We start from the raw sequence: 24697 nt of genomic DNA, 5'->3' as shown, positions 1-24697 counted from the left end.
AAGGAGTAGAGTGACAGCATTGAGCTGAAGAGCTCAGGGACAGCGCCAGGACCCGAGTTCAAGCCCCATGACTGACCAAAAAAAATAGACTATACTATTTTTTATTGGTGTACTATATTTCAGAATATTCATTAATCTTAGAAAAGCAGTCAAATTTGCTGAAATCCTTAGCAGCTTCTCAATATATTTCTAAGGAAAACCCATTTCCCTTCAGAGTATTCCTAATGTTCACAATTTAGGAGTTTCAAATCCAATTTGAACCTTTCAAGGTTCAAGTTTGTTTGTTCTCAGTGATACATGGTTTCCTGTTTATAAGGTGGGGAGGGGGGCAGGAGGAGGCAAGCCCTTAAAAAGCTTATTAAAAAAAACTCAAAAGGCTTCTTGGACCTTAAATCCCTCTTGCAAAACAACATTTTGATGAATTAAGTATAAATAAATCTGAAACATATGATTAAATTTCCATTAAAATACACATGGGCTTTAAAAAAAATTATGAGGATAAAATTCTGGGCAGAAAAGGCTGACCTCACAGTATCTGAAAAGTGGATGGGTGCAGCCAAATCTTTACCAAGCCTGCCATCATTACATGAATATACCTTCCTGAGTTTCTAGTATAAAGCTTTTCAGTTCAGTGCACCACTCATCACCCTAGAGTTTTGCCACAGCAACAAGTACCCGTATATGATCTTACCCCCCTCAATCTGGCATGCTCCCTTCAGCTGTACTGTAGACTCCAGACCCCTGACCTCTCAAATGGAATTGGTCCAGACCAGGATGTCCTAATGCCAGTGGTCCAGCTACTTTATAACAGTCCAGAAGATGGAGAAGTACGTGTGGTGGGGGCAGGGAAGGGCACGCCTGAGACCTCCACAGCTGGAAGGGGCTTACGAGATCCTTTCCTACCATGAAGAGAGTAACTGGATTATCAATGCATTTCATTGTAGGAGCAATTTTGGTTATTTGTTCCTCTTCACTATTCTCTAGCATAAACTTCCCCTTTGGTTTGTTTCAGCAAATAGTGGCAGTGAATCAAAGAAATAATACAAGACCACAGATCCCATTTTCAAATTAAACATGGAAAGTCAACAGGGAGAGTAAGAAGTAAAGACCTAAAGCACATTAATTTTCCTAAAGGACATGTGCCTTATGCCATCCCACACTGCCTACATTGTGCAAAAACCCTCAAAGTAGTTTCCAAAAGTCAATATTAGTGTCCCTAGGTGTTCTGTAAAATGCCTTGTGTAGGACTGTCATCTCTAATCTGACCCCACCTTACAGATGAGGAGACTAAGACCCAGAGAGACTGAAGAGACATAGATGACATATAACTAGACCTGCAGCCAGAGCTAGCTTCACCACGCAGGCTGGCTATTTGCTGGACCCTGGCCATCTGATAGGCTCACATGTGTAAGTGACAACACAGGAGATGGTAGACCATCTGAGCTAAATGATGGTACCATCCGCTTCTGACCATCTGCAGCAAGGAGAAAAGCAACTCACAGAAGGTTGGAGTTTGTCCTGAGAAAACATCATATTGGCCAAGAGTTTGGCCTAGTGGTAGAGTGCTTGCCTACCATTCACAAAGACCGGGGTTCAATTCCTCAGTATCATTCATATAGAAAAAAGCTGGAAATGGTGCTGAGGCTCAAGTAGTAGTACTCTAGCCTTGAGAAAGACAGTGCTTAGGCCCTGAGTTCAAGCCCTAGGACTGGCAATAAAAAAGAAAACATATTATTTGTCAATCACAAAGAAAATCTCTAAAAAAAAGTAAGGCAATTGTTATCAACAATACATGGGTGACACCCAGGGACCTGAACCCCTGCTAAGTGTCACTGCAGGAATCAAACCAATAGCAGAAAAGGCACATCGGATGGTTTGCTGGGAGGGGAGCATTATTTTCAGTTTGGGAAGTCTTGAACTCAGTCTCATGCTTGTTCTTGGCTTGCTTGATCATCTGGCACTCTACCACTTAAGCTTTTTGCTGGTTTTTTGCCCAGGTTGGCTTCAACCACAGTCCTCCAATCACAGCCTTCTGAATGGGGAAGGTTACAGGCACATGCCACTGGTTCCCAACAAAATTAAGGATTTTGTTTTGTTTTGTTTGTCTGGATAATGTATAGAGGGGTTACAGTTAACATTTGCCAGGTTGCAGGTGCATTACTTCTCACACATTGATACCCCTTCTCATGTTTTTGTCCCCATTTCCTTCCCCCCCAACCTCTCCCAATCATCTTGTTTTCCTCCCTTCCTTTCCTATTTAAAATAAACAAATAAACATATATACACTATACCAGGTAGCAAAGTCAGATACTGTAACAATATGAGATTAACCAAAGGGCAAAAACAGAGAAGAGAAATAACATAAAATATTAAGAACAACAATCACACAAGATAAAGCTCTTGTTTCCATATCCTAGAGATCGTTTCATTTAGTCTCATCCTATATGCAAAATTAAGGGTTTTTTAATAGTAGTAATAATAATAATAATAATAATAATAATAATAATAAAACACATATGCAAATTTTACACATACTTTCAAAGGGCACATGTATGCCTTAGGAAGTAATGGAGCTCCTTCCCTACCCCTTTCCTGTTCTGGAAAGGTCTCCACAGTGCCCTCTGGAGGCAAGAGCAGAGAATGGACCCCCCCCCCCCACACACACACACACACAAGGTGATGCTGCTGCAAAGCCTCTACAAGCTAAGATCCTTCCAAGCTCTCTGATTCTACACTTCCTCGCCAGCACCCTTGACAATCAGCATCTACCTTTTCAGATAACTATTCACAAAACTGGCTTTAAATTTAGGTAAATTAGGTCACTACCTTTTTCAAGGATCCTAGAAATATCCACTGATCGAAAATATCTCCTTCTGCTGACATTTCCCAAAAAGAAATGTACTTATTATCTAATTTAAGAAATGGGTTTTTTAAGGTTCTTTGGATTTTGTATTATTCCTTAAGATATATTGATTTTGATATTTTTTATTTATTTTTTATTGTCAGGGTAATAGAGATTTACATTTATCAGGGAGTAGATGCATTACTTCTCACACATTGATACCCCTTCTCATGTTTTTGTCCCCATTTCCTTCTCCCCATCCCCTCTACAATACCTATACAGTAACCCCCTCTCTATAACACCTTAATAGTAATTTGTAAAATGTAAAAATCTCCTTCTTTTTCTGGATGTTAGTGATCCACACCTGTAAGACAAGTTGCTCAGGAGGCTCAGATCTCAGATTGAGGTTTAAAGCTAACCTGGACAAACAAATCTAAAAGATTCATCTCAATTAACCAGCAAAGAGCAAGCAGTGGAGGTGTGGCTCGAGTGGTGTAGAGGGCCACCCTTGAGCAAAAAAAAAAAAAAAAAAAAAAAAAAAAAAAAAAAAAAAAAAAAAAAGTAGTCAAGAATGCAAGACCCAACAAAAGAACAAAGGAAGGAAAGGGAAAAGAAGGAAAAGGAAAGAAAGGAAGGGAAGGGGAAAAGATGAAAAAGAAAAGAAAAAATACCTTCTTCTCCCTGATCTAACATGTAAAATACTGCTCTTAAAGAGTATTTATATTGACTATGGCTACAGAGAATGCCATTCCGGCTGTCAGTGGCTTATAAAACAACAATCTTGCCAGGTGCCAGTGGCTCACACCTGTAATCCTAGCTACTCAGGAGGCTGGGATCTGAGAATCATGGTTCAAAGCAAGCCAGCCTGGACACAAAAGATCATGAGATTCTTTTTTTTTTTTTTTGCCAGTCCTGTGCTTGAGCTCAGGGCCTGAGCACTGTCCTTGGACTTTCTCAAGCCTAGAGCTCTACCACTTGAGCCTCAGCACCACTTCCGGCTTTTTTCTATGTATGTGGTACTGAGGAATCGAACCCGGGTCCTCATGCATGCTAGGCAAGCACTTTAACCACTAGGCCAAACTCCCGGCCCGATCATGAGATTCTTATCTCCAATTAGCCACCAAAAGACTGGAAGTGGCGCTGTGGCTCAGTGGTAGAGTGCTACCCTTGAGCTGAAGCGCTCAGGGACAGGGCCTAGGCCCAGAGTTCAAGCCCCACAACTGGCCAAAAAAAATCATTTTTTTCTTTATACTTGTCACTATGCTAGCCAAGCTGAACAAGTCCTCTCAGCCCTGTGGTGCTGGACAGGACTGAAGATATCATCTGATGACCCAAGAAAGCTCAACAATAAACAACCTCACATGGCTTAGGTCTCCTACATATGTAGCCTGGGTATCTCACCTCACAACAATGCTATTGTGAGAAGAGGCATCTCAGGAGCAAACACTGCAGAGGGAAGGCCAAGGGAGCTGCTGGTTCTGTGATAGTCTGGCCCAGAACAAGGCAACAGTCATTTCCACTGTGCTCTCTGTCCAGCATGCATCGACTGACACAGCCCACATCCAAGGTGACAGAGAAACAGACCCTGCCTCTCAGTATGTATCAAGCGTATAGCTCAGTTCTTAAAAGTTTTCCTCTTCTACTCATCTAAATTAATTTCACCCAAGACCGAGGATATTTCTGCACGTTCATATAATTACATTGACCACATTCACCCCACTATCGCTCATTCTCAATTCCTGCTCATTTTCCATTTGTAATGTTTTATAAGGCTTCAGTATGCTATTGCTATTTTATATGTATATAATTGGCTTTAATCCTATTCACCTCCCTTGATCCTCTTCTTACCGCCTTCCCTTTCCAGCTGGTTCCCCATGCCCAAAACAGTCCCCATTTTATGCCTATTATTAATTTGGAGGATCTAAATTCATTCTTCAAAGTGAAAACAAAGAATATTTGTCTTTCTGATCTGGGTTTATCTTGTTCAACATGATGATCTCCAGTTCCATCCATTTTCCTACAAATGATATAATTTTATTCTTTGTCATGGATGAATAATACTCCACTGTGTTTAAATACCATCCTTCATCTATTCATCAGTTGTTGAGTACCTAGACTGATTTCATAGCTTGGCTATTGCAAATAATGTTGCTGTAAACATCAGTATACAGGTGTCTCTACTGAATGTTGACATGCCTTCCTTCAGACATATGCCCAAGAGTCCTCACCCTTTTCAATATCTATGCTCTTTGTAATTTGACAATGCCTTCTATTCTGGGATTATCCATATGACTTACCTTGGCCAGTGAGAGATTAGCAAATGAGATACAAGATTTGAAAAGTGCTTCATAATCAAATTTGCTCTCTCCATTTGCATTTCTGACCAACACCATAAGTCCATGCCTGGAGCAGAGCATATACACATACCTGGCACAAGCCAAGTTGCCCAAGTTGAGGCCATTTTAAATCATTGAACAGCGAGCAGGCCCTAAACAGGTAAGAAAGCCTAGCCAAAATCAGCCCTCCATATCATCCCTAGCTAACTCCACAATGAGCAATAAATGTTAAATATGCCACTAAAGTTATATAGCCATTTATTACTCAGCATTATTGTGGAAAGAGATAACCAATAGAGGAAATAGTGGAACTAGCTACATCTTTGAATGGTCAAGTTGTTGTCAAAAGAAATAATAAAAGCAAAGAGGCAGAAATCAAAGTTGACACAGTTTCATTGTTTGCCAAACTTGACTGCTTTTCTGTATAATTATTAAATACGCAGTTGATTGAACAACAGGTATTTCCAAGAAGTGATTTCTTTGCAGCAGGGAATCATTTGGCACCAAGAGAACCAGGCTAAGAAACAGCTTAGGATGACAGCAGAAGAGTGCAGAGAAAAAGCTCATTTGGTTCTGGAATCAGCCATATCCATGGGCGTTTGGGGCTAGATGCTGATTAGTAGAGCCCAGAGCATGTGACAAATGGGACCTTTGAGTGCTGGTACACCAGGGGAAGCCTGGCCTTTGGCTACAGTTCATTAACAAGATTGAGGTTTCTCCTTGAAAAACCTGGGCAGCAGCTTTGAGAAGCTTTCCAGGGAGTTAGTCCTGAGTTTAACAGGCAGATGTAAAGGTTCCTTTTGTCTGACTTTGGGTGTTTCACAAGGTTTTAGTCATTGAGCTTATTTATTTTCTTTGCCATAAATTAGAAGCATAATGTGTGTGCACATAATATATGTGTATAAGTGTATAACTATATACACATCTGTGTGTCTGAATATACATCCATCTCAATACATGTGAGCATACTAGAGTAAGTCCTATAGGAGCTATAATAAATAATAGGAAATGCATGGAGCCCTTAAAAACGGTAATAATCTATGATTCACATTGTATGTGACAGCAACAGAGAAATTATAGCCTCCTTGCAGGTGCAGTTTTACAGAAATTGCTATCTTTTCTTTCCAGCAAACAGCCTCTGTTATCACAATGACTGTAAATTGTCTTGTTATGTAACAAACTGTTCTGAGTTTATACAATAGAATTTTAATAAGAAGGTCTCAGCAGTAGATGGCTATTTTCCATTGCAGACATAACACTACACCCCCATTACAGTGTAATTCTGTAATGCGTAAGAGAACTATAGCTTACCATAAATTTAGGAACAATAAAATAAATTGAGTTCTCATGGTAACATGAAATCACTGCCATTTAGTTCACTCTCTTTCATTTAAAGTCCATAATTAAGTAAAATATGTATTTTGCCACATAAAATGAACAAATGGCCATGCAACAAATAACGAAAAGATTCCCACTCAGTTTCTCAGGTGTGACGGATATATTTTCTTTGATGGATGATGCTCAGGGTCATGTAAGTAAATCTGAATGTGAAAGTGAACATAAAGGAGATACAGACATAAATTTTTAACAGAACATATACTTAGATGCTCCTATGTTGTTCTTTTTTCAAATGTCTAAGGGGCACTTACTACAGAATAGCAAAAGTATTTACTAAACTCTATGATGGTTGGGTACATATACATTGTTTAAAACTCTTCTTTTAGCCAGGAGCAGTGGCTCACACCTGTAATCCTAGCTACTCAGAAGGCTGAGATCTGAGGATCAAGGTTCAAAGCCAGCCCAGGCTAGAAAATGGGAAGTGGAGCTTGGCTCAAGGGTAGGGTAACAGTAACAGCCTTGAGCTGAACAGCTCAGGGACAGCGCCAGGCAGAGTTCAACGCCCATGACCCACCAAAAAAAAAAAAAAACAAAACAACTCTTCTTCTTTTGCTTCATCTAGATGGCAGAAACTAAAATATTTTTGGTGCCATTATTAGGGCTTGGACACAATCCCTTAGGTTTTTCACTCAAGGTTAGCATTACACTATTTGAGCCATGGCTCAATTTCTGGCTTTTTAGTAGCTCATTGGAAATAAGAGTTTCACAGCTTTTTCTGGTCCAGGCTGGCTTTGAATCACAGTCCTCAGATGTCAACCTCCTGAATAGCTAGTATTACAGTTGAGCTACCAGCTCCCAGCCTAATATTAATTCTTTTGTTCTTTTCTTTCTTTCTTTCTTTCTTTCTTTCTTTTATTTTGCTAGTCCTGAGGCTTGAACTCAGGCCTGACCACTGTCCCTGGGCTTTCTCAAGGATAGAGCTCTACCACTTGAGCCACAACACCACTTCCAGCTTTTACAGATTTTACTATGTATGTGGTACCGCAGAATCAAACCTGGGTCTTCGTGCATGCTAGGCAAGCACTCTACCACTAGATCAAACTCCCAGCCTCTTCTTTTGTTCTTTTCTTAAGGAAAAAAAAAAGTGCCAGCACCAATGATCCATGCCTGTAATCCTAGCTACTCAAGAAGCTAAAATCCAGACGATTTCAAAACCAGCCCAAGCAAAAAATAAATAATTAAAGGCCATAGGACTCCATTTTCAAAAGAATCAACAAAAAGGCAAGCTCAAGTAATAGAGCACCAGCTAAGCAAGCAAGCCATATGAACAGGCAGCCCTGAGAAAAGGTCTGGGTAACAGGAAAAAAAGAAAAAAAAAAAAGTTGTGTCAAAAGAAAGATTTAATAATTAAACTAATAATAAAGTAATCAATAAATAAATGATTAATTCAATGTAAGAGTCATTTATCCTGACATTTATTTACAAATTCAATTCCAAAACTGGTCTTCTGCCCAGTTGCAAAGAAAACTTCCTCATTCTCTCCCCTTCTCTGGGCTGTCCTCCGGGTGCTTTTTGAGAGACAATTATCTCCTGTTGAATTTATAAATCTTAGAGCATGGGGGTTATGTCAAAGAATGTAAAGGCACTCACGAAATGCTTCAGTGGTGAGTTTCATCATCATCTCACTTGTCTTCCCAATGCTACTCCATGTTATGCTAACATCCATGTAATAGATGGGAAACTGAGGCTTGGAGAAACCTCATGAAGCACATTCTTGTGTCTTGAACCATCTGTGCCAATGGAGAAGTGACAGAGTTCAGATGAAAATGTATTGTGTGTGTGTGTGTGTGTGTGTGTGTGTGTGTACTGGGACTTGAATTCAGGGTTCAGGGCCTGGATGCTGTCCCTGATCTTCTTTGTTCAAGGTTAGTGCTCTATCACTTGAGCCATGGCTCCACTTCTGGCTTTGTGGTGGTTAGCTGGAGATGGCAGTCTCATGGACTTTCCTGCCCAGGCCAGTTTCAAACCAGGATCCTCAGATCACGGTCTCTTGAGTAGTTAGGATTACAAGATTGAGCCACTAGCACCTAGCTTTATTGGTTATTTTGGAGACAGAGTCTCTCAGACTTCTCTGCCTGGGCTGGCCTTGAACTGCAGTCCCCCCAGATTTCAACCTCCTTAAGTAGCTAAACAGTGGTAAGCCACAGGCACCTAGCTAAAATGTAAGTCCTCTGGCCAAGAACCAGACCTCTCTCCTTTACAAGATTGCTCCTAGAACATTCTCCAGAGGTGGAAATGAGCCAGTATCTAGGAAAGAAAAACACCTGAGCAGCCAACATTGTCTAGAAAACCAATTTGTTGTTTCTGAATTTTCCTTCTCCTTTTATATCTCTTCCTGCCACTCCCATCCTGCCTCCTAATATCAGGGAAATCTACCAAGCATGTCTTCCATGTCACCAAGCCAGGCCAGGCCTGGCCAGGCCCACCCACTGAAGAAGGTCTCTGTTTTCCTGTCTTACCTGACAACACTACAATTTGTGTCCAGTGCCATCCTGCTATTGGCAACACAGTTCTAACTTTTACCAAAAATTTAGGGTTGGGTTTGGACAAACCTAAAAGACATTTTGCCTTGAGCTTTTTTCCCATAATTTTTAAACCTTAATGTATTTTATGAGACATTTAATCCGCATGTTTCTGATTAATTTGTAAGAGCCATTTGATGTCCAAGGACCTTTTAAGTTTTTATGAGCCTTTTAAAGACTTTCACTTAGAGGTATTTTGCCAACAGAAAATGAATTTCGATCCCCTATAGTTCAAGCCCAGTCCCAACCTCAACAATGATGCAATCTGAAAAATCAGTATTCCTTGTTACTCTAAACTGATTTCCCACAGTGGCCCCAGGTGCACCAAACTCATCACTTATTCCTCTGCTCCAGGCTTCCAGTGAAATATTGCTTATCACAATGGAATGATGGTTAAGTTTCATTGCCAAACACATATCTCACCTATTTCTACACCTCGCTACCAGAGAGAACATGCAGTCGAGTGAGATGATTCATTCAGCAAGATCAAGCCCCATAGGAAAGCTGAAGATTTTCTTCTTATTGTTCAGGATTATTTCTGCAGTGACAATGTAGCTCCTATTCCCACCTGTATATTTTACTAGCAACCTGGCCCTGGATATGTCACTTGCTATCTTTAAACCCCTATCCATTAACTAGAAAACAGAAGTTACCATTTATGACCATTTTAAGGATTAAAGATATAATATCTGCCAAGTGCTTGAAATATAGTAGACCAGTGCGTACTAAATTTTAGTCCTGCACACAGCATAAGAAGGAGATAGATGGAAGAGAAGAAAGAACAGAGAGGAAAAACATGTATAAAAATCTTCTGTAGTAGCTCAGCACCAGGGGCTCATGCCTATAATCCTAGCTATTCAGGCGGCTGAGATCTGAAGATCATGGTTCAAAGCCAGCCTGAGCAGGAAAGCCTGTGAAATTCATCTCCATTAAACTACCAAAAAGTAAAAAGCTAGAAGTGGACCTGTGGCTCAAGTGGTAGAACACTAGACTTGAAGCTCAGAGATAACATCCAGGCCCTGAGTTCAAGCCCCAGGACCAGTAGGGGAAAAAGTCATCTGTGGAGCATAATTGAAGTGCTAATTTCAGGACCTTACTCCAAAGTCTGCTTCAGTACAACTGAAGTATCATCAGTAAGTGGCTTGAGGACCGTGTCTTGAGAAATAATGACTTACAGTGATGTGAGGAGAGATCAAATAAAGGTTGCAATGAGAGACTGATTATGAGAAGACATCGCAAATCAAGCCAAGATTAGGAAACACTTCAAGGGGGAAAAAAATGATGCCCTGCAGTTTCTGAAGAACTGGAAAGTTATTTTGTTTCTCAAAGGAAAAAATAGAAGCACACCTATAAAAGTAAATCATGGATATATTTTAGTACATAATTGTATTTCTGAGGGTTTTCCAGAGAAATAGAAGTGATATGTAAAAGAAAGGACTTATTTTAGGAACTGGTTCACATAATTATGGAGTCTAAGGAGTTACAATATATGCCATCTGAAAACTAGAGAACCAGGAAAGCCAGTGGTTTATTCTCTCCCTGAGTTCAAAGGTTTGAGAGCAGTGAGGAGCTACTGGTTGCAAGTCACAGCATCCAAAGGGCTGAGAATTAGTGGTTGCATATCCAAGGACAATGGAAAAATGGATACCTCAACTTCAGAAGAATATACTCTCCCTTTTTGTTTTATAGACAAGGCTCACCTACATTGGTGAAAATGGACCTTCTTCACTTAATCTGCAGTTTCAAATGCTAATCTCCTATAGAAATACTTTCACAGACATACCTAGCTACCTGGGCAACCCCTAACCTAAGCAAGCTGACATATAAAAATGAACCATCAAAATAATGCCACTATCTTTCAAGAGAAAAGACTTGTCACTTGTCACTTCCATGGTGAAAAACTAGCTAGAGAAAAATTGTCAAGTCTTGACTGAACCTGTAAGTTTAGAACAAAGAGCTACAGTTGCTGTTTAGAAAATCTGTTAGGTCAGCTAAATGAAAGGACCTCTAGGATATAGAAACGAAAGCCATATAATGAGTGATTGTTGTCCTTAATGTACTATGTTATCTCTCATCTCTTTTGCTGTTCCTTGGTTATCTCATATTGTTACAGTATTTCACTTGGTTATCTGATATATTGGATATATGTGTATTTGGTTATTTGAAATTGGATAGGGAAGCGGGGAAAACAAGATGAGGGGTGGGGGGGAGGGAAATGGGGACCAAGACATGAGAAAGGGTATCAATGTATGTAAAGTAATGCACCTTCTATCTGGCGAATATAATGTAACCCTTCTATTAATTACAATAAAAAATATGAAAAAAATCTTTTTATTATTTCCAAATAAGGAGATCTTGTTCACACAGATTATCATTTAAATAAGCTTTCAAATTCAGTGGATAAGCATGCGTTTTCCACTCACCTTTGAGTAATAATATCCTTTCAGTGTGTGGAGACACTGAAAGGTAGCTCACACCTCTAATCCTAGCTAGTTTAGGAGGCTGACATCTGAGGATGGGTTCAAAGTCAGCCGTAACACAAAGGTCCATGAGACTCATCTCCAATTAACCACCAGAAACCTGGAAGTGGTGCACTCAAGTGGTAGAGCACTAGCCTTGAGCCTAGGCACTGTCCCTGAGATCTTTTTGCTCAAGGCTAGCACTCTACCATTTGAACTATACCTCCATTTCTGAATTTTTATGGTTAATTAGAGATAAGATCTCAAAGATCTTCTGGCCTGGGCTGGCTTTGACCTGTGATCCTCAGATCTCAGCCACCTGAGCAGCTAGGATTTACAGGAGTGAGCCACTGGTATCCAGTTTAATGTTTGCTTTTAGTGTAAACTCGGTCTCAGGTTCCTCCTTTAAAATAAAGGGATAATTCTTTCTACATATTATGAATCAATAGAGAAAATTAAATCAGTGAAGCTACATAGGAAAGCACAATGCCTGATACATTTGACTATTAGCCTTGCTTATTTTGCCTTTTCATTCCTGTCTCTTCTCAGCCATCTTCCTGTCTAGTAAACCATAGTAAGAAATGTGACCTCGCAAAACTCAGCCTGCATCCTTTTTTATTTCTGCTCAAGAGTCTGAACTAAACATAAACATATACCATTTATTTCTAAGTTCTTCCTTGGTCATATAGTCCCTTCAGCCTTTATCCCAGAACTCTCCATTACTACTTGGGCTATCTGAATTGGGAAATATAGAAAGAACTGGTTTAAAAAAAAGAAAAAGAAAACAACAGGACAGTAACAACTGCTTAAAAAGAATTTGAGATAACATAGTACATTAAGGACAACAATCACTCATATATCTCTTATCTCTTTTGCTATCCCTTGGCTATATCTTATTGTTACAATATTTCACCTTGTTATCTGATATATTTTAGATGTGCTTAATTGGTTATTTGAAATTAGATAGGGAAGGGGAGAAATCAAAAAGAGCAGGGGGGGAGGGAAATGGGGACCATGTTATGAGAAAGGGTATCAATGTTTGTGAAGTAATGTACCTTCTATCTGGTGAATATAATGTAACCCTTCCATTAATTACAATAAAAGAAAAAGAAAAAAAGAATTTGAAAGTATTAATAGTTAATACATGATCTACACTTTGGTAAGTGTTCATCAGACTTACCCAATCATCCCAAGAAAATGCATCTTTTGCTAAATTCCAAGAGCAAAGAATTCATATATTAACTGTTGCATAACAATGGCAGAAATAACTGGCTATCATGGCTTAATTTTATACACACTTTCCAAGTTTTATATTTTAATCATTATTTAAAAAAACTAAAACGGTATTATTGTTGCTCAGATTTTACTAATCCATGAACTCCTGGGAAGAAAGCCCTAGATTTAGTCTACAATGGCAAGTAGCCATTTTTTTGTGTGGACATAAAAAGAAATTCAATTTCCCTAGACACTTTTTTCCTCTGCTACCAGTGAGACCAGGGACTGGTAAACTCCTAAAGGAAAACCATAAAAAAAAAAATGAAAATCCAGAGCAAACAAAATCCAGCTAGTTAAACTATCACCAATAAGAAGCATAAACAGGAACCATTTTCAATTTCTTGGAATCAAAAGCTCAATTTTAAAAAGCTTCAAAACAAGAGTTTACTGTTTCCCGGACATCTGCAATTGAAAAAATACAAAAACAGTTCTGGAAAGTACAGTGTTTTACTTTATGCTGAGTGATTTCCAGGTGCAGAGGCGAATACTGGGGCAAAACAACAACAAAAAAAAATGACGTGAGTATGAACCCAAAGTTTTTCAGAACCATCTTTATATGCACCTATCTGTAGGCTGGTTGGTGGACTGTAATGATTACGTGGGGCTTGTAGTATTCGGTGCTGCTTATTTAAGTATAGCTGTTTTCTGGAGATAGTTTAATACTACCTATCAGTTACACACAGATAGACTGCAAGCTCAGAGATCCCTGGCAGAAAGTTTTAGCTTCCTTCCTATGTCACTGTCCCCCTATTTGGAGCAGTGGGCAGACTAAGAGCCTTTAAGATGGTGAGTGCCACCACCTTAGAAGCAGAAGTGCCAACCATCTGTGTAGGTGTCTCAGACTGTGGAACAAGTCATAAAAAGAAAAAAGCAGAAGGAGAATTGCCAACTTCTTGCAACATGGAGCCAGAACTGTAAGAGCCAAGCTGGTCATTTTTCCACCCAGCCAGCTCCCAGGTTAAGAGTCTTACATCAGGATGGAGAATGACATGGGAGAATCTCCTGTCTGCCTGCATAACAGAGTTGCTCAAGAAATGCCACAGATGACACAGGAAGAAGTGGAAAGGGGACTGATGTCAATAAAGACATCAGTCTTTAAATAGATTACTGTCTAGTTATTACCAGTCTCTGGGCCTGGGCACTGTCACTGAGCTTTTGTGCTCAAGGCTAGGGTTCTACCATTTGATCAACACCTCCACTTATAGCTTTTTGTAGTTAATTGGAGATAGGAGTCTTAGGTATTTTCCTACCCAGGCTGGCTTTGAACTGCAATTCTTGGATCTCAGCCTCCTGAGTAGCAAGGATTATAGGCAAGAACCATTGGTGCCTATCAGATTACTATGTTTTAACCAACCAAATAGACTTTGGTTTAGGTGTATCCCTTAGAGTCACTAATTTTCAAGCAGAAGAAATAAATGTTGCCTGCCATTATGGACTGAAAGGTTTTACCTTCCCAACCCCCTCTCAGAAAAATAATAAATTTCTATATTGAAGCTCTAACCTCCAATGTTTGTTTTTTAAGTAATTAAGATTAAATGAGGTTATAAGGAGATGGAAAGGATCCTGATCCAATAGAATTAGATATAGATAAGGGAGACAGGTCCCGTTTTCTACCCTCATTCGCTCTTCATGCGTTCAGCTTTATCGTTGTTATATGAAGCCCAAAGCTAAAACGAGAAACCACACCAAGCCAGTACTAATGTCTCATGCCTGTATCCTAGCTACTCAGGAGCCTGAGATTTGAGGTTCAAAGCCAACTCTTATCTCCAATTAACTATCAAAGAGGCAAAAGTGGAGCTATGGTTCAAGTGAAAGAACACTATCCTTGAAAAAAAAAGGAAAAGATAACATCCAGACCCCAGGAACTAAAGAAAAGGGAAGCCCACACCAGAAACCAACTCCTATCCTTCTTCAGATCTTATTGTTTGACTTCCCAGCCTCCATAACTCCATATATGATAAACTAATAGAACTTGCCAGCTTCAAGCAAGTGTATGAGTTCTTGCTTCAAAAGAAAACTGGAGTGTTTCTACTGAGAACATTTTATTTTTTTTACCAATCCTGGAGCTTACACTATCCTTGGGCTTTCTCAAGGTTAGAGCTCTACCACTTGAGCCACAGCACCACTTCCACCTTTTTCTATATAGATGGTGCCAATGAATTGAACCTAGGTCTTCATGTATGCTACACAAGCACCAACTCCCGGCCTTCTAGTGCAAACATTTTGAATGTCCACTACACTAAATGGCATTATCCCAAATCCCTGATGGTCCATCTTTCTTATGTAGCCATTGCACGTGTGTACCACTGCATGGTACAAGTGGCTACTGACTCCAGACCTGGGAATTCCATAAAAGCAAGTAGAGCTCTGGGGTCAGATTTCTCATCTGACCTGTACATTGATGCAATGCCTGTGTCTGTAACATCTGACTTCAGAGGTACACTTAGAGGTCCCTGATTAACCATGAAAGCTAAAAGAAATCCAACTGGCTACTACCTGCTGTCTTTTACCCATCCATTTCATCTCATCTGTGTGACTTTTGCTCCTCCAGTTGTATACATTGAAACAATTCCTGTGCATCCAGTGGTTTGCAAAGAGGTTTACCCATGATAGTCTATTTATTCTTCCAATTATCCCAGGAAAACAAAATCAACACTAAGAGGGGAAATAAAGGTAAATCAGTAGGGGTTCAGTTTCTATTGTCTATGCCTCGGAAAGTAACAGAAACTCCAAACAATGTAAATATAAAACAACCAGAAAGTAAATAAGCAACACAAGGAAAAGCAGGGCATTAGTACAAAGTAATCACATCAGTGCAGATGCGGTGGGAAAATCCTGGATTAAGGTCTTGAATCTGCCACTTGATTTCAAACAGATAATGATTTCTCTGGGCCTTAATTTCCTCCTGTTTGGTATGGCCCCAACCAAATGACTATAAAAGAGCTTGCAGCTCAGAGAGAATTCGCATCATCAAATGCCTTTTAATGAGTTCAGTAAACAGTGGGTGTGGAACTAGTCAAGGAGGGGTTCTTAAGAATGGGAACTTTTCAACCTGGTCACAAACGCTCCACAAATTTCATTACACAAATTTAATAAAGTCCCTTAGGCCCACCTGAAAGCCAAATCCAATTACCATAGTGCAGTTCAGGCCTTACCTTATTTGACTCTTCTGTTGCCTGTGCCTGGCTGGCCAGTCTGATTTTCATCACACTCCCTCCTCTTGAATGTCCCTGAAACTCTCCTGTGTTGGCTTGCTTCTTTTTCTCTAGTCTGCCCTCTTCTTCTGCCTACCCACAATGCTAATGATGCCTGAGGCCAGATCCCCAGGCCCTTGAAATAGGCCTTTGGCTTCTCTCTTACTCTCCTATGTGTTCTAGCTGACGATTCATACATACTTGCGCCTTCAATTGCTGGCTACAAGGCCAGCTTCATCTCTAATGGACAGTACAGAAATCCATACATCAATCACCCATTCTCCATGCCCACAACAGGTGTAAAACTGAACTCAGTGGACCGCCATTCATAATCTTTCTCTCTCTACTTTAGTCCAAGATGCCCCAATCTTCTTAAGTAGCTGGGAGTCATAAGAGCCTCTCTCCCTTCTTCAAAACCTGTCATTTTATCGCCAACGTATCTCCTAAGTCCAGTCATTTTTTTATTGCATTCACTGCAGTCTCTTGGCAGTGCGCATGCAGGCCCTGCTTCCTTGCATACTCATTCAACATAGCCCATAAGAATACTAACCTAATGTTCACCAGCTCCTCCTATCAGCTCCGTACTCTTCATGTTATCAAACACAGGTGGGTAAAATCCAAACTCGCTTGCAGGGCAAATCCTATGCAGAGGATATGTTGGTACTAGATCAGTCATTGCTTGCAGCTCACTGAATTGTGTTGAAACTGCTTGGCTGTTTTCATAGTCAGTGGTGAACACCATGCCGGAACATACGTTTCAGAAACCAAGAACCAACAGAAATGGATTCACAAATGCACAGATGTCCCCTAACATTTAAAATGGGGATTACATCTTGATAGATCATCACAAGCTAGAAATATAAGTTTAGAGTGCATCTGACACCCTGCAAAACATCTACTACAAACAGAGAAGGAAGAAGGAAAGGAATCTACACAGAGATTCAGACTAGCTCTCCACAAGACGCCTCTTTACAAAGAGGGAAGTAGTTAAATTTATAGTGAAGAAGTCTGGTAACTCAATCTTCACCAAGTGAGAGAATTTACTACCAACAATGAGACAAACGAACACGGGATTCCTCCTGATCTAACGCACTTATAATAGTACAATTTAATTGACTTATGGGAAAAGATCAAACAATTCAAAACTGAGTGGCAGTCTATCCTTTTAATGTCAAGATTATAAAAGAAAAAGAGAACAGAGTAGTTCCAGCTTCACTGCTATGGCTCGGATGGATAGAAAGGTGTTCAAAGCTTTGGACCCCTGAACCCCCAGTGTGGCAATGTGGACGTGGTGCAAACTTGAAGTGTGGGAGCTCAGTGAGAGATAATTAGATCATGGAGACATTGCCCTTATGAAGAGATTAATGATAGTCTCAAAGAGTGGATTCACTCCTGTGAGATTGGTTGCAATAAGAGTGTAAGAACTGTTCCTCCTTGGTTTCTTGCTTTCTTGTCTCACCACATTGCTTTTCTCCCTTTCCTATCTTCAATTTCCAGCATGCCATCCATGCAATCATTTCACAAAAGCCTCCCTTCTGAATTCTGCTGTATTGAGGACAGGCCATACATGCATGAACCTTAGCCATAAACACATAGCCACAACACTATCACAAAATACCTAAAGATGAGTAACTTTGTAAAGGGGATTATTTTTTTGCCAGTCCTGGGGCTAGAACAAAGAACCTGTCCTTAAGCTTTCTCAAGGCTTGCTCTCTACCACTTGACCCATATAGCACCACTTCCAGCTTTTTCTCAGGTAGATGGCCCCATGGCTAGCACTCGTGATAGAATAGGAGATCATATCATAAGAGAGGAAATCAAGAGCAATGCAAGGGCCCATGTGGGTATTATAACAACTCACTCTGGCAAAAATTAACTTTTCCTATCTGAGGTTCCAGAAGAAACACCTGATCCCTTCTATGGGGTTGATCTCAAATATCCTCCAGACCTCCCATTAGAGTCCACCTCTGAGGGTCCCACCGCCTCTCTCAAATGGCCACCCTGCGGACCAGCCACATTCCAACACCATGCATGGGCCCTTTCACTTGCAAACCTCTCATTTTCAGGAATAGGCTCACAAAATGGTACTTACTACTCAAGATACAAATAGGAAGGCCTCCAGCCCTCTCTTTCCCTAGTTCTATGTTGTTCTGTCCTGCCCTCCTGCCCTCTCATCTAGACCTACTGTGCATGTTCTAAGTCATTTCCCTTTGGGGCAGTCTACATAACTTCTTAAGCCATCTATCAGCTGGTAGGTGACAAAACCTCAACAGACTTCTGTACCCTCAGCCATGAGCCTCAAGAGAAAAACCTTCCAGCTGGTATCGGTTTCTCCTCATATATCCCTTCATGGTTCCACACAGCCTCTCCGGGGTACTCCAGAGGTTCCACAAACAGCTATTTGACAGGAAATGATAAAGAAACTTAATAAATCATATCATTCCTCTGCCCCCATGGCAGTTCCTAATTGTCTGATTTGGAAAAAATGAACAAAAGCACTTTGGCTTAAGAAAGTGTATGAGGGCCAGGAGTTTGGCCTAGTGGTTAAAGTGCTTGCCTAGCATGCATGAATACCCGGGTTCGATTCCTCGGTACCACATACATAGAAAAAAGCCGGAAGTGGTGCTAAGGCTCAAGTGGTAGAGCTCTAGGCTTGAGAAAGTCCAAGGACAGTGCTCAGGTCCTGAGCTCAAGCCCAGGACTGACAAAAAAAGAAAAGAAAAGAAAAAAGAAAGCATATGAATACAACTTTCAATCCATCTTTTTGGATAAATAAACTGAAATTCAAAGAAGGCAGAGGTATCAAATGAAAGGCAAAAATGTCCTCAGGAATTGTGATATGAGCAAAATGTTATAAAAATGAAAACTGATCATATTGGCTGAGGGCATGTACTCATAGGCCTTTGCCATCTATGGTTCCCTTTTCAGGTCCCTATCCATGTACTCTTCTAGGCAAATGCCATGAAGCAACCTAGCATAGAGCTGACAGCTAAAAGCAATCATACAGGTCTGGGTTTCTAAATAAGTATGTCTAACCAATCTCCAACTCTAGTAGTGAAAAACTGAAAATAGCCCACATGGTTATCTATGGAAAAATAGAACCTTTTATAGCAATTAAAAAGAGGGAATACTTTAAGACTAAAATAGAATTATCTCTATAATAGTCATGCTAAAACTTAAAATCAGGATGGTATATGATTAATGTGTGTGTGTGTGTGTGTGTGTGTGTGTGTATAAAACATCTCTAGAAAGTTGTGGGAAAGGAAACTGTAGCCAGGTAGAAAGGAGTAAGGAGTAAGGGAGGGATTGGGTGTTTGGCCTAGTGGTAGAGTGCTTGCCTTGCATGCACAAAGCCCTGAGTTCGATTCCTCAGTACCACATATGAAGAAAAAGCCAGGAGTGGTTCTGTAGCTCAAGTGGTAGAGCACCAGCCTTGAGCAAAAGAGCTCAAGGACAGTGCCCAAGACTGCCCAAAAAAAATAGTAAGAAACTTCTCATTTATTTAAATTATATTTTCCAGATAGAAGGTGCATTACTTCACAAACATGACAACTTCTCATTTATTTTATTTGTGTCACACGAGTTATATGGTAGTTAAAACTAATAATAATGTTACATGTATATAAAATAAGGTGATAGTGTATGGTAATTGTATATGATATAGTGCCTATATAATTACACATGGTATAATGTACATATGTATATGGTATATGGTGAATAATTACAATTTTTAAATTTAACTAATTTAAATAATTAATTTTGTAATTATTACAAAAAATAATATTATATGGTACATAAAAATAATAATAATGTTAGATGGTAAAATAATAAATGTAAAAGCCTCTGACTTAAAATTCTGCCTTGGATCATTTATATTTGTGACTTTCAAAAAAGCTATTATTTGTTCTCTCTTTATTCTCCAAGGGCACCTCAATTTCCATTCCCTCTCAAGAAGAACTGTTTGTCCCTTCTTTAGTTTGATTTTATAATAAACTTGCTGCTGGCTTTAAGTTCACTTGCCTCACATCCAATAAAATCCAAGTCCGCACAGAAGACAGCTGCTTCCTAATGTTTTAAAATACATCTCTCATGTCATTCCCCAACCTCTGGCCCTCAATCCAAGGCTGCCAGATCCTTCTTTTAGTGTCCTTACCCAAATGCATCATAGTTGCACAGTGGTCATGTCTGAAGCATTTTTCCAGGAACAATCTTAGGCCCCAGGACTTAAAAGCCTTCGAACATCTAGTCAGAATGTGTTCTTCATTCTTCAAACTAAAACCTCCTTCTGTAATCTTATCCCAAGAACAATCGAGACCTTAAATTTATATCAATCCCTCGGCAAGTATTAATGTAACTAAAATAGATGTATTACATCCCATATTTTGTGTTCCAGTAACTTTTTATGGGTAGAAGGTCAGGGCAATGCTGGGAATCTCACCCTGCATTGCCCCCTACTGGTCATTTTAAAAACAGGCAGCAACTTTCTAACCATGCTGAGGAAATAATCCATATGGTAAGAGTTTTGTTTTGTGTCCTTTCCCCTTATCTCTCAATTTGGGTATTCTTTTTGGTACATATGCCATCTAGTTGTAAGCTAACCTAGATTTCTATGGGTCACACTGGTAACAATAGAGTGTCAGCAGGGACCGGGCGTTTGGCCTAATGGTAGAGTGCTTGCCTAGCATGCACGAAGACCCGGGTTCAATTCCTTGGTATCACATACATAGAAAAAAGCCAGAAGTGGTGCTGAGGCTCAAGTGGTAGAGCTCTAGCCTTGAGAAAGTCCAAGGACAGTGCTCAGGCCCTGAGCTCAAGCCCAGGACTGGCAAAAACAAAACAAAACAAAAAACAATAGAGTGTCAGCAGAAGGAAAAGGCATTTCAAATCACAGGAGGCAGTAGAAGAGGTTTCCCAATAGAGAGAAAAACAAAGCACTTGTAACCGTCAGTTGGCATTTTTGCTTAATGTTGGCACTCTATCACCTGACCTGTACCTCCACTTTTTTTGCTGGCTAATTGGAGATAAGATTTTCTCATATTTTTCTGCCTGGGCTGGCTTCAAACCACAATCTTCAGATCTCAGCCTCCTGAGTAACTAGCCACCACTGCTTGGCTGAATTTTCTCTTTTACAACATGAAAATACCTGTCGTTCATGAAACACAGCCAGAGTCACTTTTTGGGACAGCCATAATTATAAGTTCTGACTGTCTTTTAAGTTCTTTGTAAAAATTTGTATTCTAATTTTATGTAATGGTCTAAGCAGTCATTAATTCTTATATATTTTCCTAGGTAAATTATTTTGGCAAATGAATAATATAAAAAGTCTGATTTTTAGCAAAATGTCTTCCTTCCTTCCTTCCTTCCTTCCCTCCTTCTTTCTTTCCTCTTCTCTTCTCTTCTCTTCTCTCTTTCTCTCTCTCTCTCAGCTCCTAACTATAATTCTCTCAGATAAATACTCAGAAGCAGGGTTGATAGATTATATGATAGTTCTATTTTTAATTGTCGTAGTGATATCTGAACTCAGGATCTCATACTTACCAAACTACCACTTGAGCCATGGCCCCATGAACACAGGGCCTTGTGCTTACTTGGCTCTGCTTATTTAATTACTGCTCTGCCAATTGAGCTATGCCTCCCTCCAGACTGGCTTTTTAATGCTTATTTTAGAGATGGAGTCTCAAAACCTTCTCTGCTTGGGCTGGCTTTGCACCATACTTTTCAAGCAGCTACAACTATAGGTATGAGGCACTAGGGCCTCTCTAACTTGTAAAATTTTAAGGAACTGAATGCCATCATCCTTATCAGCTGCACCATTTTTTTGGCCAGTCCTGGTGCTTGAACTCAGGGCCTGAGCACTGACCTTAGGCTTTCTCAAGGCTAGATCTCTACCACTTGAGCCACAGCACCACTTCTGGCTTTTTCTATGTATGCAGTATTGAAGAATTGAACCGAGGTTTTTGTGCATGCTAAGCAAGCACTCTACCATTAGGCCAAACTCCCAGCCCAAGCTCCACCATTGTTATTCCCATGGACAATGTACAGGGGTTCTAATTTGTCATATTCTCATCATGTATTTCTGATTTTTAATAGCAGCCACTCTAGCAGGGGTTAAAAGTCTTGGCTTTTCTAATTGAAAGGACCTCCAGGATAGTGAAACAAAAGCCATATAATGAATGATTGTTGTCCTTAATGTACTAGGTTGTCTCTCATCTCCTTTGCTGTCCCTTGGTTATCACATATTGGTATAGTATCTCACTTTGTTATCTGATATATTGAATTTATTTGTATTTGGATATTTGAAATTTGATAGGGAAGGGGGGAAAACCAAGATGGGTGGGGGGTGTGGGGGTGGAGGGAAACGGGTACCAAGACATGTGAAAGGGTATCAATGTATATGAATTAATGCACCTTCTATCTGGCAAATATCATGTAACCCTTTTACTAATTACAATAAAAAACAGTCTTGGCTTTTGACAGTAATCAGATAGAACTGACAATCACATTGTGCTATACCTTGTCTTAATGACTAGCGATATTTCATATACCTATTTGCAACCTATATGTCTTCTTTGGAGATTAGACCCTTATACCATACAGGAACCTATTTTCTGCCAAGGGCCATTTGGTATTTATAACATCATTCATAGGTCATATAAAATTATCAAAACCAACAGAAGCAACTGAGAAGCATATCTGTCTGTACCATCATATTTTAAAATGATTTTGTGGCTTCAGTGAGCCCACTGGTTGGATGTCCTCTGTGGTTCTATCCTCTAACTGTCCTGGCAATTAATTCTGGGATATAATTGATACCAAAGGGAAGAAACATAAACAGGATTACAATAGCTGGACACTGGCGGCTCATGCCAATAATCCTAGCTACTCAGGAGGCTGAGATCTGTGGATCAAAGCCAGCCAAGGCCTGAAAGTGCTTGAGACTCATATCTCCAATTAACCACCAGAAAATCAGAAGTAGCACTGTGGCTCAAGTGGTAGAGTGCCCGCCTTGAGCTAAAGAGCTCAGAGACAGTGCCCAGGCCCCTATGACCCCAAAAAAGAAAAGAAAAGAAAAGGAGATAATCTACAGAGTAGGATTCCATCCAGAGCAATGAGTGAGAAATATTTGTCAAGTTTCTAATGTGAGTTTAACCTCCAGAACATGTAAGCAACTCCTACAATTCAGAATAAACCCCTGTTCAAAAGTGGACTGGGAAAAGCCAGGTGCCGATTACCTGTAATCCTTAGTTTCTCAAGACTCTGAGATCCAAGGATCACAGTTTGGAGCCAGTGCAAGCAGGAAAGTCTGTGATACTGTTATCTCCAATTAACAACCAAAAAAGGCCAGAAGTGGAGCTGTGACTCAAGTAGTAGTGTAGTAGTCTTGAACAAAAAGGCCTAGAATTACAATATCAGGCTTCAAACTCTACTATAGAGCCATAATAACAAAAACAGCATGGTATTGGCACAAAAATAGACCAGAAGACCAATTGAACAGAATAGAAGACCCAAAAATAAAATCACATACCTATAGTCAACTTATATTACACAAAGGAGTCAGAGATATACAATGGAACAAACACAGTCTATTCAATTATTGGTGCTGGAAAAACTGGGCAGCTACCTGCAGAAAACTAAAAATTGACCCTAGCCTTTCACCATGCACAAGCAAAATGAATCAAAGACCTCAACGTCAGACCAGAAACAGTGAAACTGCTACATGATAAAGTAGGAGAGACACTGGAACTCATAGGCACAGGCAAAAGATTCCTGAACAGAATCCCAGGGTCACAACAGATTGGAGAGAGACACAATAAATGGGACTACCTAAAAATAAAAAGTTTCTGTACAGATAAAAACATAGTCGCAAAAGTAGAGAGACAGCCAACCAATTGGGAAAAGATATTCACCAACAATACATCTGACAAATGCTTAATATCCAGTATCTACAGGGAACTCAAGAAACTAATCCCCCCCAAACCCAATAAACCATTCACTAAATGGGCAAGGGAACTAAAGAGAGACTTATCAGAAGAAGAGATTAAAATGGCAGAAAAGCATATGAGAAAATGTTCATTATCTATGGTCATAAAGGAAATGCAAATAAAAACAACCCTAAGATACCACCTTACCCCAACAAGAATGGCCAAGATTTTGAACTCAGACAATGGCAGCTGCTGGCAGGGTTGTGGAGAAAGAGGAACCTTACTGCACTGCTGGTGAGAATGTAAACTAGTACAGCCATTCTGGAAGGCAGTTTAGAGGTTACTTTAAAACTGAAAACAGACCTTCCCTACGATCCCATACCACTCCTGGGCATCTACCCTGAGCATCATAACCCAGGATATGATAAGGACACCTGCTCAGCCATGTTCATCTCTGCACTATTCACAATAGCCAGGCGATGGAAACAACCCAGATGCCCTGCTGCAGATGAATAGATACAAAAATGTGGTATATATATACAATGGAATTCTACATAGCCAACAGACAAGACAAAATAATGACATTCTCTGGGAAGTGGATGAATCTAGAGCAAATCATGTTAAGATAAGTCAAGATCAAAGAAACAAAAGGCGCATGGGTCTCCTTGATATGTGGATATTAGATCCAAACAGTACAAGAGCCATGACTCAATATTTGGGTACCCAAGGTTATGGACATGGTCTTGGAG

This window comes from Megascapheus bottae, chromosome 9 (genome assembly GCF_031878675.1).
Source record: "Megascapheus bottae isolate mThoBot1 chromosome 9, mThoBot2.hap1, whole genome shotgun sequence".
Taxonomy (NCBI): Eukaryota; Metazoa; Chordata; class Mammalia; order Rodentia; family Geomyidae; genus Megascapheus; species Megascapheus bottae.
This window is presented reverse-complemented; position numbering follows the sequence as displayed.